This window comes from Pseudonaja textilis, chromosome 2 (assembly GCF_049901715.1).
Source record: "Pseudonaja textilis isolate UNSWEBS1 chromosome 2, rPseTex1.2, whole genome shotgun sequence".
Classification (NCBI taxonomy): domain Eukaryota; kingdom Metazoa; phylum Chordata; class Lepidosauria; order Squamata; family Elapidae; genus Pseudonaja; species Pseudonaja textilis.
Genome location: NC_141991.1, coordinates 162,505,228 through 162,519,262, shown reverse-complemented (window position 1 = coordinate 162,519,262; position 14,035 = coordinate 162,505,228). Strand labels below are relative to the sequence as shown.

Here is a 14,035-nt window from a genome sequence, read left to right as displayed (position 1 = left end):
CTAATTTTAATTGGTGGATTATTCAACTATAGCTAATAGCAGGCAACGAGTTTCATCTTTCGCAAATGTAATTGGTGGCGTTGAAAATGAGTATTCGAAGTCTCTCTGCTGCTTCTGGAACCTCTCAGCAAGAGAGAATGAAAGTATTTTCGAAAATAGAAAGAGCCATTGCCTTTTTGTTCGGTGGCAAAACTATTTCCGACTTCCTTCAAAGCACTCAAAAACTTGGGATCTACGCTAACGTCTTGGCCAGGGGCCAAATTACTTATGTGGAAGACAATTCCTTAATTAACCGCCAGCCTTAAGTTTACCAGAAAGAAAAGTTCACATTGAGCTTTTATGAAGGGCTTCCCGCTGAGAGTCGCCTCAGCGGTTCCACAGGTATCTCCGAGCGTTTGTTACGCCCTGCGGCCAGTAAGAACCTTTATGGTCCCCGGTCCTGCTGCAGCCTGAAGCTGGGCGAGACGGAAGCCCGTGACGAGGTTACGGCGCAGCGCAGGTGGCGGAGGCGGTGGCAAGAGCCCGGCTGAGTCCAGGTACCTTTTGGCTTAGAGCTCCAGCCTTGGGGCGGAGAAGGGGGGGGCGGGGAACGGTTCGGCTGAAGGAGTCTTTTGCCAGCAGCCGGGAAGGGCGCACGGCAACAACTTTGCGGATTCCTCGCAAGATTGCTGCTTGCTGCTGCTGCTGGTGGTGGTTGGGAGCGCGGAAGGTAGGGCAGGGCCTCCGCTTGGAGCTCCGCCTTCAGGACGCTGGGCTGCTCCGTTTGGGGCCGACGGAGCCGGTGCGAAGCGAGGAGGGAAGACCACGGCTGCCCTCGCGGGGTCTGCTTGCAAGAGGATCGGATCGGAGCCCCCGCAGCTTCGAATCGCGGGATCCTCACAGTCCTGCTCGGAGCAGGGAATCCTCTTGCCAAGGGGAGCGAAGTCCCGAAAAGAAGCGCCAAGCAGGAGGAGCGTTTGTGTGGAGAGAAACCTGGCTAGCCTGGCTGGCAGAAAGGCGCTTTGACAGAAAAAAAGCCAAACCAAACCAAAACAAAAAAAAGACTGGTAGCCACAAGACATCTTCCATCCCAAGCCAAAAGATCTGGACTGGCCGACAGATTCCGGATTGGCGAGTGGGAAAGGCCGGGCCAGAAAAGGGGGACCCGGAATCCCTGCGTTGGGCTATGAGAACTCTCTCCGAGGATTGCTTTAGGAGCCCAGACAACAGGCTGGCTGGGCGGCCGGCTGGCAGGTTCCTGTCTCGCGGAGGCGCTGTGGAAAGGTTGCTGCTGGCGAGATCCTAGTGAGTGGATCGTGGATCCCTTTGAGGGGATCCCACAAAAGATATATGTCTGAGCGAGAAAGAGAAAGGGGAGCGGCGAGAAACGAGCGATCGGAGGAGCACTTTTCCAGGATCTCATCTCCGCCACAGATTTGAGCGACCTTTCTCGGCTTTTCTTTTTCCCAGAGAGATCCTCCCACTCTGATAGAGCATCCTGACCGCACCAGCCAGGTGGGTACTTCGGAGCAGAGTTGAGCCGCAAACTGCTCAAATTTCCCTGCCTGCCTTCCTGCTTGGGGAAAGGGGTCCTGAGGCCCACTGCAGAACCTGGAAGTGTGGCCCCAGGAGGCTGAGTCCATCGACCCTCCCTCGCTCGGGCTCTGCTTCCTCCCTTTTCCTTCCTACAGATCACGCTTCTTTCTTGTGCGTCAGATGGCTTGGCTAAATGGGGGGGTGGGGGGGGTGGGGAGAGAAGAGGCATAATTGAAAAATCAGGTCATGATTTCAAACTGCTGCACAGCTGGCTCGTGGCTGTTCCATGTTCAGCATAGAGGCAGCCCCCTTTTTTTTGCTGTGTTTTATTGTTGGGTACACTTCCGTAGCTATAATCTTCTCCCTCTCTCTCTTCACCCCACCAACACCCCCCCCCCTCCAAATTCTGGAGGGTTTATGAAGAGCATCTGTTGAGCTGTGCTTCACTTGTTTTCCTCCACTCCGCCCCTAGGATGAGCTCTGTGTCTGTTGGGGGAAATTGCATCCTGTTAGATAAATGCCTATTCCTTTGTGTGCAAGGCAAAAAGAGCCTGGGGAGAATTGGGGGGGGGGTGCAATGGAGTTGAGAGTCTCTAAGGAGAGGTGGGGGTTGAGGATTTCTAAAGAGAGCAGAAGAATGCCCTTGGATGGGATGGTTTGCGATACCAGCTGCCTCACCTTGCATCTTCATCGAACTGCCAGTATATTTTGAATTCCTCAAGAGAAGAGGGATTTGCAAACATCTGTGGTCTCTTTTCCACAGCCTAGGTCAGCTTGCTTGCATCTCTCCCTCTTCTGTGAAAAAGAGGTCCTTCTCAACCCCAATGCAATATTGCAATGTTTCCTTTGCAGCTCCCTTTGCTTGACAGAAAAAGCAAATGGATATTAGAGACAGTATTACTTACATCACCTGGAATTCCCCCTCTCCATTTGCCCTGGCCTGAAGGGGAGGGAGAACCCCCTTCTTATTAGAAACACGAGTCAAAACATGAAACTTGTCAAAAGCTTTCTTAAATCACACCTAATCCGCTCCCCCTGCTAGGCTGGTCCAGACTGGCTCCCCGCTCTCTTATTATGTGGGATACACAATGAATGATTTTTCCTGTCTTTGCACAGATTATGCATTGCATTTACAAAGGCAGTGGGAATCACACAGACATGGATTTGTTAATCCAGTGGAAAGCTAGTATGATCTGCTACCATGCTTTTAGACTGCTGGATAGGGCTGTGGTGACCATTGGCCTTTTTACACAACCCAGTGGTGTTTGTCTGAGTTGCTTTTCTGTATTTCCTCTGGTTTCAATGTCCAGTTTTCCATGCATTGTGACAAGGAGGAATTGTTTCTGATGGAGCAAGGCTTACGATATTGTAGCTGCAAATGCTGAAGCTTGCAGGATCCAGCCCCTCACAACAATAGCCTAAGATGGGCATTTTGTGGTAACTTAAGAGTAGGGTGTACATTTTGGGAACAAATGAATTTTTTTCAGTGTCTGGCTAGAAGGAGATTTGAAAGAAGAACCATTGGTAGTTTTGTATCTATTAATCCCCATTCAACTCTGTTAAGCAGATTTCTATACTTTTAAAAAAAAAAATCTGCAAAACCTGTTTGAACCAGAGGTAATAGTGGAACAAATATATGTTCTGTGTAGCTTGAAGAGGGTTGCCTCTCTCACATGCCTTTTCAGCACTCTCAATTTACATAATTTATACAGTCTAGGAACAGTTTAACCCTGAATCTGTTTATAAGATTGCAGCCTTATGTGCGGTAGTGCAGAACACACGGTGACGTGCTGGGTTCCATTCGCCACCTCTTCCTTGGGGAAGTTGCCACCTGCCATTCAGCTTTTGGACTTTTTGCTGTATAGTTTCCCTGTGCAAGAATGCTCCTGTATTTTGGTATGAATGGATAGAATTGTAAAAATGTTCCAGAACTGGGGTGTGCAGAAAAATGAATCCAGCTGAGCTGCCCACAACTGCTAACTTAAAACCACCCCTGAGGTGAAGTTATTTCTGCCTCTTAGGAAGTTCCTCTACCAAAGCACACACAACTGACAACTTGTATTGGACAACACAGCTGCCCAGTTGTTCTTAGACACATTTCACTGCCCGGCTCCAATCAATTTGGTGTTTATCTGAGCAAGTTGCTTGCATTCTTCTGTTGGTGGGCAATTGAGAATATATTTCTTCTTTCAGAAATATTTTAGAGGTTGAAAAAAGTGTTCGTATAGACTTTCTTTGTCTGTGGAGATTCTCAATCATGGTTGTCCCAAAGGTGCTTTTTCAGGAGGCAACTGGACTTTTGTTTTTCCTTGAAGATGTTTCACTTCTCATCCAAGAAGCATCTTCAGTTCTCATCCAAGAAGCTTATTTCAGTTTTGAGAACTGAAGAAACTTCTTGAATGAGAAGCAAAATGTCTTCATGGAAAAAACGAAGTCCAGTTGCCTTTTGAAAAAGCACCTTTGGGATAATAGGCTTTCTTAATCTCTTTTATCCCTTTCCAATTCTTTGCCAAAATATTGCTGTGATATAACTCCCCCTCCCATTTACTGGATTATCTCACCTTTGCTATGCACATTTAACATCCTGTTCATCCTGATGATGCTTGTGCAAGTGAATGTCCCTGTTAGATGATCCACGTGTATGCAAAATCTCTCCCTTTATCACACTTTGCTGCTCCTACTGGCAGCAAAATCTGCTCCCTGCACTGGCTGGTAGAGCTTCCTCAGTTGACCCCAGACCTGACAACTTTTACAGCCAAGATGGAGCTCCCCGTGTCTTGCATGTTGAACTATTATTGTTGTTGTTGTTATTGTTATTGTTGTTATTATTTTGTTGTTGTTATTGCATTGCATTGTTTTCTCTGAAGAGATAGTCTTTTCTGAGTTGAACTTGATTTCTGGTCACTTTTTATTTGGGCCCATGATATTTTCTTGTCATGATATGGATTTTGCCAAGTATTTCTCCATCTTCACCTCCCAGCATGCTAGGGAATTCTGGGAGTGAAAGTCCACAAAAGTTGAGATTATTGAGTTTGAGAAACCCTAGGCTAGCCTACCTGAACTTCCTAGAGGACTTCCCATTCAAATGCTAAATTGCTTAGATCTTATATCTTGTGAGTGTAATAGAGATATCGCCAGATTAAATCAGGAATCTTGTTGGATCAGAAAAAAAGTCTGTTTTCATTTTGTTTTCCAGAATGGTAGTTTGATGCTTCAGGAAAACTCAAAAAGTTTTGCACTGAGGGGTTTTTAGGTTTTTTTTTTATTAATTGAACTATGGATTATCTATCAGTTTTGAAATGCCAACCCTCTGAAGAAGGTAATCATATTAAATAAAACTATCCTGTGAAATACAGCTGGTCTACTGATTGTTATTCGCCATTCCTAATTATTAGTACTACTCCAATGCTCTGAATTTAGTGGTTGCTTGTAGTTTCAATCCTGCCTCCAGTTTTTCTCTCCAGTATTTTTACAGGACCTTCTAGAATCAAAGCATATTCTGGACTCAGTATCAAAATTATTGAACCAACATTGAATCCAAGCTTCTTTTCAGAGACGTTTGGTGGGCTACTTGATTATCATGTTATGGTCAAACCACACATTTCTCTTCATATTCTGTATCAACACATTAATGTGCCAGAGCTGCTCACAATCTGGGTTCCTTGGACACATTCTATCAAGAACAGCTGTTTACAGAAGGGCATGAAGCTTATTTGATAGGGATGGATCTGTTGATGATGGCCAAGGATACATGCCAGTGTAGATAATTTGCTACCCCCATTTTTTTCTTGTATAACCTGGATCCTCTTTGACTTCATCGCCAAACATGGTATCCTACAAAACACATGATTGCCATAGTAGAAGGCTAAAATAGGCTTCGTATAGTTTACAATAAAGCAAAAACTCCACCTCCATCTAGAAAGCCAGAATCATGCTTGTGCCACTTTGTCTTGTATAATTGAAGCCTCTAATGCCCCCCACAACTACTAAACTGGTTTGCCATATTATATGCAGGCTGGGCTACAGATGAAATTCTATGGGGATGGAATCCCAGTCCTGCCAAGAATGCTGAGTTTTGAAGCTCTATAAATTATGCAAATGTACATAGTCCGTCTTTTCATAATCTATAATGCTAATTTTACTAGACTGCTTCTGCTGATTTTGGAATGGGAAGGAAAGTTTCTACTTTGGTCATGGAAAATCTTGGTTCTTGATTTTAAAAATCTTTATATCTTCAAGGACCAACCTCTCCTTCTCAGAGAAAGCTAAGCTTTGTGCAATAAAAATACATTGTACACTGAGAAATTGCTCTATTTTTGTGGGCCTGAGTATAATAGTCACACACACACACACAGTTTGATTCAGCAAGGATTTATAATAGGATTTGATTATTGATTTCTGGATGCTATCTTCCAATAAATTATCAAAAGGAGAAATTACATGGTTTTCCTCTGGGGTATGTGTTATACAATCCATATTGTCTATTAGTAATGATTAGGTAGGATTATTTAAACTTGTTTTGTCACACCCAAAAGTTAAGCTATTAAATCTATCTAATTTAGTTATTCCTCAGTAACTTCTAGTATATTTCCAGGCCCAATTTTTTTTTTAAAAAAACCTGGTTTTGATCTTCGCAGCTTGGAGCTGTGGACTTGTGGAATTGCTTTTTCCCATATATGTATAATCGATTTTTTAATGCCTTATATATTACCATGCTACTTTTTGAATTTATATTTTGTTGGAAGCTGCCATGAAAACATTCTGTAAGAGGATTGGTAACCTGTAAACACTTAAGAATAATAATGGATTTATTTTCCCTAGAGAGACAAGCTTGCATATAAGTACCTATCATTTATAAATCAATGATTTTGCTTTCTTTCACCAGATCTATCTGCATATATTTATAACAGATGCAAAGGCAGAAGAAGCAAAGAAAAATTTCAGTATGTGGTTTCTTGGAGGGGATATCTGTCTATCACAGGAAAGACAGCAGATTAAAATTTATAAATTTCAAATACTAATTATTCTTCTCTTTCTTTTGTGAAAAACTAAGGCAACTTTTTATTTTTTTAATTCCTTTGAACAGATGTGTTGTAAGGGCTGTTTCAGGCACACATGTAAATTCCTTGAGTATTGCAATTTTCAACATGTGTTCAGTAGAGATCTGTTGCACAATAGAGATCTATGTGCAACATTACAGATACTGTAGATCCAAATTAGCACACCTTTCTTTTCTAGACTCATGTGCCCAATAAATAAGAAAGCAGAATTGGATTCTGAGCTCCGCTGGTAAGTTTGTACATCTCCCCAGCACTGCCTATTAGTGTACATGTGGTTGTATATCATGCTCAGGAAAGGAAAACTCATGTGCTTGAGCTTCTATGGGAATCCTGCTATTCTAGATATCCAAGTGTGTAAACCCCTCTTAGATGTATGTGCTGCCCAGTATATAATAGATAGGGAAGAGGCTAAAAGCCTTACTCTCTATTCCCATAAGGTAAACCTGAAGGCTTGCTTGTAAAATTCCTTGGTTTGTGTGGTTGGCTGACGGAGACTGTAGCACTGTTTCTAAACAGATGCAATTTAGATATATCTTCATGCTGAATCCAGACAAGAAATTTGATTAATTATCAAGGCCCAAGTCAAAAATGGCATCTAGGCACAGCTAGTCATTGGCAGCTTCTACAATAAGGTGGCAAAAAATGGGCAATTCATGGATTAGAAAAGAGATTGATTGATGCAGCTCTTGGAGCTGCTTGCTATTTATTGCTGAAGTTTGATAGCAAACTACACCACGGAATTTCCAAAGGCAAAAGGAAATAGCAATAATGTGTTAGATGTATGGTATAAGTTGCTTTCCTTTTAGGAGGTCAAGGTAGAATATAGTAGTTCCTTCTCCCATTTTCCCCCCTCAGCAACTATCCTATGAGGTAGGGATCCAGTTTGGTATAGTGGTTAAGGTGCTGGCCTAGGAACCAGTAGACAATGAGTTCTAGTCCCACCTTAGGCGCAAAGCCAGCTAGGAGACCTTGGCCCATTCCATCTTTCTTAGGCCTAGGAAGAAGGCAATGGCAAGTGACTTCTGAGAAAACTGCAAGTACTTTTGTCTCGGCAGTTTCCAGGAATCAAAAACTGACTCAAAGACACAGCACACAAAATGAGGTAGGCAGACCTGAGAGAGAGTGACTGGCCAAAATCGCCCAGAGAGCATCTGAGGGGGAATGTTAACTTGGGTGTCTCCAGTACCAGTGCAGTTACTTAACAATTGTATCACAGTCTAATAATCTCTGAAATTATCCAGGATGATATGATTATATACAATTAAAACTTAGAAGTGTTTTGAAATTGAACTATTTATTTTTTAAACTATTTTTTTGTCTTTTCAAAAGCCTCTCAATGACAAACCCTCCCCCGCCCCCACTAAATGTGGGTTTTGTTTTTTGTTAAAATATAAGCTGGTCAAAGACAAAATCAAAGATGATGATGATGATGATGATGGTGATGATGATGATGTTTAAATATATGCAGTTCTTTTGGAAGCAGTTTAAGAAAAAATATGGCAAAAATAGTTATGCATCTGTGTTGTACTGTCTGGTAAAACTTAAAACACATTCTTTCTGCACGTGGTGGGAGCATCTGGCTGGCACTTCTGGAAGCAAAATATTTATTTTACATTTTCATTCATTTGTTTGATTAACTACAGCTTTGGATCTTTTTTTGAAAAAAAATCTGCCTCTGCTCACTTTCATCTTTGCTTCACTGAACTATTTTTACTGCTCTTGTTTGCACTTTGCACAAGATTGAATATAGCTATTGGATCAAAAAAAATAGTTGTTTTTTCTAATCAAGAAGGAATCGTTTTTTGTTTTTTTTTTGCTTTGACAAAAAGTGAGCTTTGCTGTGGGTGGTTTTTTTTTTTTTTTGCCTGCCAAAGAGATAGAATTGAGAAGAACCTTGCAATAACTGTTCAGAAAGTTATTGTACGGACGACTTGAGAAACGTCTTCTGCAGATTTGCAATTTTCAGTCCTGCAATCACTTCACCCCTACTCCCACCCCCCAAACACCCAAACAACAACAGGTGTTAGGATTTTTTTTCACTTTTTGGTGGTGGTGTGGCAACCCAACAGCAATTAATTATGATTTTTTTTAAAAAAAACTGTACTATTTTGGAATATTGATCTTTTGCAAATGAACCTTTAAATTGCAGATGACTTTTTAAAAATGCTGTCACAGAGCAAGAGTGTCTCACAGTTCCTGGTTGTTTCACTGGGATAAATTCCCTGCACTGGGAGAGAATTGTACAGTGTCGCAGAGATACTTTTCTTGCCTACAGGTTGAAAAGGAGCGCAGCCTAGCAAAGGCTTTACCAGTTGATTCATCTGATTGTACGAAGTGGCCCTTCCGCAGCTGGGCTCTTCTCTTGTATTAAGCCTTGAAGGAGGTCTTGCTAATTGATGAGGTGTAAATGGCTTTGTCAGAGAGCTGCTTGTAATTCCAAATGGACACCTGCTTATCCGTTTACACATGTCCCTGCAAAGATTTTTTTTTCTCCCCCTTTCCTGTACACAAAATGCTGCTCTGTACTGTTCCCCTTCCATCACCTCTTTGTCTGAGAAACTCGGCTGCCTGTAGCTTGTTAACCTCCTCTGGCTTTTCACATCCTCTCCCTTCTTCCCTCCTTCTCTGTGTGTTCCCCATCTGGGAAGGTCACACAGAATTGATGCAGGGCAAGATTGCTCCAACACGTTTTTTTAAACAGCACCTGCTCATTACACCTCCCTTGCCATCCTTCTTGCTTTCTCTTCTGAGCCTCAGTCAGTTCTGAACATGCACTGCCATTTGTGCACTCAAGTTCACCACTTCCCTAAGTCTTCCAGCAGAAATCCATCCTGTGGCAATTATTAATGCACAGCTCCGGCTGCCTAGTTAACTCTGAGACCTCAAGGCTGTATCACTGTAAAGCAGTATCTAAATATGTGGCTCATTTTATTAATCCTTGTGTCTCTGCGAGCTTGACTGTGTAGGCTTAGCCAACTACATCTTTCCTTGATTGATTGTTGCGGGGAAATTTTCATCAGTTTATCAGAAAATTAAGAGCACTCTTGTTTATTTGGGATCCGGTGGCCGTTAAAATTTAACAGCTAAATTATCTCACACCTCCTTCAGTGCTCTTTCCTTCTACTCCATGATAGCTAATCATAATTTCCAAGGAGCTCTAATGTGTCCTTTATTCAGTATCTGTGTAAGAGGTATCTGATCATACATGGAATAAAATGACTTTTTTGTTTTATGAAATGCTTTTTAAATTATAAATATGTAAGGAAAAAAGTAGTTAAAAGCAAATGGATGCTTGTGACAGGTGTAGAAACCATATGGTATGTCATATGCCCAGAACAACAATATGGGCACCTTAATGTTGACCATTGGAGAATCGCCAAGTACAGTCACCAACTGTTATGCCATTAATGTGAGGGTGGAGTTCCTGCAGGGAGATTTTAAAAATGTCAAAGTAACAGCTGCAACTATGTGATCAAAACCCAACCAATTTTTGATCTCTTCTCCGAAGACACCTCTGTATGACAGAAAAATTAATAATAAATTGCACTTATTGTGTTTATCTGTATTTATAGATCATGTGCACTTCTGAAATCTTGTGAATGTATTTAAAAAAATTGAAGGGCAAACAACATTAGTACAAATTGCTGGAGCAGTTCTAAATGAGGCCTAAATGAAAAGGGAAAGTGTCAGACTCTGCTAGAAAATGCCAGTATTTTGTATAGTCTTGTTATAAAAACTGAAACTTGTATTTATTTAGATATTCATATCTTTTGAGCTTTTATATTTGTAATTGGATCATGTATGCTTAGAGGACGGAACCTATGGAAGTTCACATTACATCTCCAAAAATGGTGGTTGCCCCTTACTTAAATGCTTATTTCCAATTTCTTCCTTTATAACTAAAGATGCTGCCTTATGCTCAGTTTTTTCATCTGACTCAAAACTTGACTTCCACACACACACACACACACACACACACACAATTGTAGCTGTGTTGCTTTGAGAAATAAGTGAAAACGGAGAAGAAACAAAAATTCGTTTTATTTGCTCCCAAAGACTAGAAGATGTACTCTGCTGTGGCAAATACCCAATACAGAGTTTGTATTTGGTTTACCTTCTTTGTCTTGGGATTCTTAAAAATGTGGACCTCTCATGGCTTAAAAAACTAATTTGGGGGATTCTTTTTAACTTTTCCTTCTCCTCCAATAATATATTACTCAGTAAAGAACTCCAGTGGATTGAGAAATATGCAAGTTTGTTTGTGCTATTTCATTTTGTCCTACTGAAGGATAATACTAATCTAAAGAATTTTTTTAAAAAAGAAACTTTTCCTTTCTTTATTAGGAAACATCAATAATTTATTAAACAAAGTGCTTAACAATCTCTTTGCTGCTCTTGACAGGTGGGAAGGACCTGTGTGAATGATCTGTGTGCTCAGGGTGCTGACTGATATTCAGATACTCAATATGTTGTTAGGTAGATGCTCATGGTAAGGCAGAAAAATCAATGCTAACAGGCTTCTCATCAACACCTGAACACGCTGCTAATCCATATTTTACAACAACAGCATGTTTAAGAAGCTGTTGAAGCTGCAGTTTGCTGGTAATGGGTACATTTAGGAAATGGCTATTGGACGCATGTTGGTGTTTCCGGAGTCTCTCCATGAAAAAAAAAAAAATAGAACAACGGGGTGAGATTGTTATAGGGGACTTTTCCCCCCACCTCTTTTGTCAATTTGGCTCCATCTTTGCCTTGTGTGTTTTACTCTGAACCATGCTGACAGAAAAGCTATAATATTCCTTAAGGAGATAAAAGAAGGATATTAGAAATGGAACAGCTACACAGTGAAGGTAGTTCAGTCAATGTTATAGTCTTCCCCTTTTAACTTTTTACTCCTTTGTTATTCCTAGAGTTGTTTTTAATGACCCAGATATATTAGATAACCATAATGCTAATGATACAGCCTGGGGACAATAAGATCTATGATCCAACTGATGATTATCCTGCAAATTTTATGAATCAAGGCTGACAAAGTGTCCTTCCTCTCACTGCCTAACACTCTTTGGGTTTTCCTGCCAGTTTTTTTCCTCCTCTTGTTGCATCTCCCAAGCCATGTTGTTGTGACTTCTGAACCACAATTTGCTCCAATTCCAGGTTGGAAACTCCTTGGGAAAAAATGGCTTCGGTTCCAAAGTTAAAGACAATTTATTGTTATAGTTGGTCAGGTTTTAGTAACTTGGGAAAGTTTAACTTCTTATGAAATAGGGAAGAAAGGAGGGTGATGCTGCTCTTGCATACCAATTGATATCTTAGAATAAATACTATGATCTCTGATTTGAAGGATGGCTTATAAAAAGTAGGCATTTGCTGGACCTGAATAGTTTCCTGGAAGAAAATGGGCAAGCTCCATTTTCACATTTTATGTTAGCAATAAGTTTTACAGCAGCTTAACAAATTCTCTTTGATCTGATATGCATTGTTCCTCAACAATGGTTTCGAAGTCATGTGGACTTTAGGCAAGGTAACTGTGCACCAAATTCATGAAAAAAATTGTCAGTTGTTTTTTTTACCAATTGAATGAAGCGTGCAGGGTTTGATTTTGTTATGTTTCTATATCTGATTGCCAGGAAAACATGAATGAATGGCCAGTAATCATTTTTTTTTTTTCAAACCCAGTAGTTTGAAGTAACAACAGCTGGCTCCTTTTCTATTCATGGTAAACGCTCATAGAATAGAATCTTTTTGCCAGGCACAGCTCACTTATAAAATATTCTTTATTCAAAAAAAAAAAAAAAAACCCAAGCAAGCAACATAAATATTTATCAGCCATACATTGTTTTTTACAATGTGTTGGTTGCCACTTGCATCTTCCATTGTTCTTTTTACTGTATACATATATATTTGTTTTTATGCCTTGCTAGCTGCCCAGAATTATTTGATTAAGATAGGAGACTATATTCATTTGCTAAATAAATAGACAAAATTTTGCACTGGTTATGACAAATGGCAGGCTATGTTCACATGTGCTATATTTGCTGAGGCCATTTTCAGAACTGCTCCGGAACATACTGTTGTTAGTAGATGTGTGTGTGTGTGTGTGTGTGTGTGTGTGTGTGTGTGTGTGTTAAAAAATTACAGCCTTAGCAGAAGAAAGTCAAAAAGAGGGCTTTGAAAGTATTTACAGACCCCCTCACTTCCCGGACATAAACTGTTTCAACTCCTTCCCTCAAAATGACACTATACAGTACTAGGCACAAGGACAGTTTCTCCACCCCTCCCCCGAATGCCATCACTGCTAAACAAATAATTCCCTCAACACTGTCCAACTATTTACAAAGTGTACACTACTATTACTGTTAATCTTCTCATCACTCCTTATCACCCATCCCCTCCCACTTGTGATTGTAGGACTGTAACTTTGTTGCTTGTATCCTTATGATTTATATTGACTGTTTCCTAGTGTGATTTGATTGTTGATTGTACCCTATGACTATCATTTAAGTGTTGTACATTATAATTCTTGATTCTTATTGAATGTACCTTTTCTTTATGTATACTGAGAATATTTACACCAAGACAAATTCCTTGTGTGTCCAATCACACTTGGCCAATAAAGTATTCTATTCTATTCTATTCTATTCTATTCTATTCTATTCTATTCTATTCTATTCTAGAAAACAATTGGGGAGGAAAAAGGAAACTTATACAGAAGTAAGAAATTTTGTATGGTTTTTTCTAGAAAGGTAAGAATGGGGAGAGAAGAGACAATGGCTCAGAAGCTGTTTGGGACCGGTTTTATGACAGAAGAAGGAGCATAGAAGAAGCACTGAATTGAAATTCAGGAATTCCTAGGGAAAGTGGATAGAAAAGCTTAATTTAGGTGTAAAAGAAAAATAGAATAAGAAAGCTCTGGGGCCAGTTTAGGGGCCAATTGAAGAGCAAGCCAAGAAGAAAATCTTTGAGTGATCCTAGGGAATATTAGTGGCTACATTATTTATAGCAAATGGACAGCCGAAAAGGAGGTTAAAAATTCTTCTTGACTACTAGTCTCTTGTATCTGTGTTAAATTGTGCATGTCTCTCATTCCCTAGAAAAGTTGTTGATGAATTAGGAGTTTAGAGAAGAGCAGCAGAAGCTATTAACGGGCCGCAGAGGATTGATGAGGTACATTACTAAAGGGATGGCAGATACAGGCTAAATGATGACTAAAAAGATTGCTTACAAGTGTCTGGAGAGTGTAAAATGATAGAGAAGGTATGCTCCCCCCCCAATGGATTTAAGCTTTTGATAGCCAAAGCACACCCATTTTTTAATGAATTAAGATAGAACGAATACTTTTTTATCTGAAAAAGTACTGTTATTGAGCAAACTTTTCCTACTCCTGTAATATACATGTTTGACCTTAGACAGGACAGCTAGAAGTTGTAATCCAATAGATCTGGAGGGCATCAGGTTGGGAA

The 14,035-nt window shown here is 40.4% G+C and overlaps 1 protein-coding gene across 2 annotated transcripts in view; it reads left to right on the top strand.

The window, feature by feature from the left end:
- Nucleotides 1–239: 239 nt before the first annotated feature.
- The window catches only part of LOC113449584 (ephrin type-B receptor 5), a 174,000-nt gene continuing 160,204 nt past the window's right edge, over nucleotides 240–14,035 (top strand). The window contains exon 1 of one of the 2 annotated variants that reach the window (XM_087926285.1): nucleotides 240–536. The gene's annotated coding sequence lies outside the window, so the exon portion shown is untranslated. Of the gene's footprint in view, nucleotides 1,495–14,035 lie in introns of both variants that reach the window. The other variant, XM_026720664.2, reaches the window with a different exon arrangement.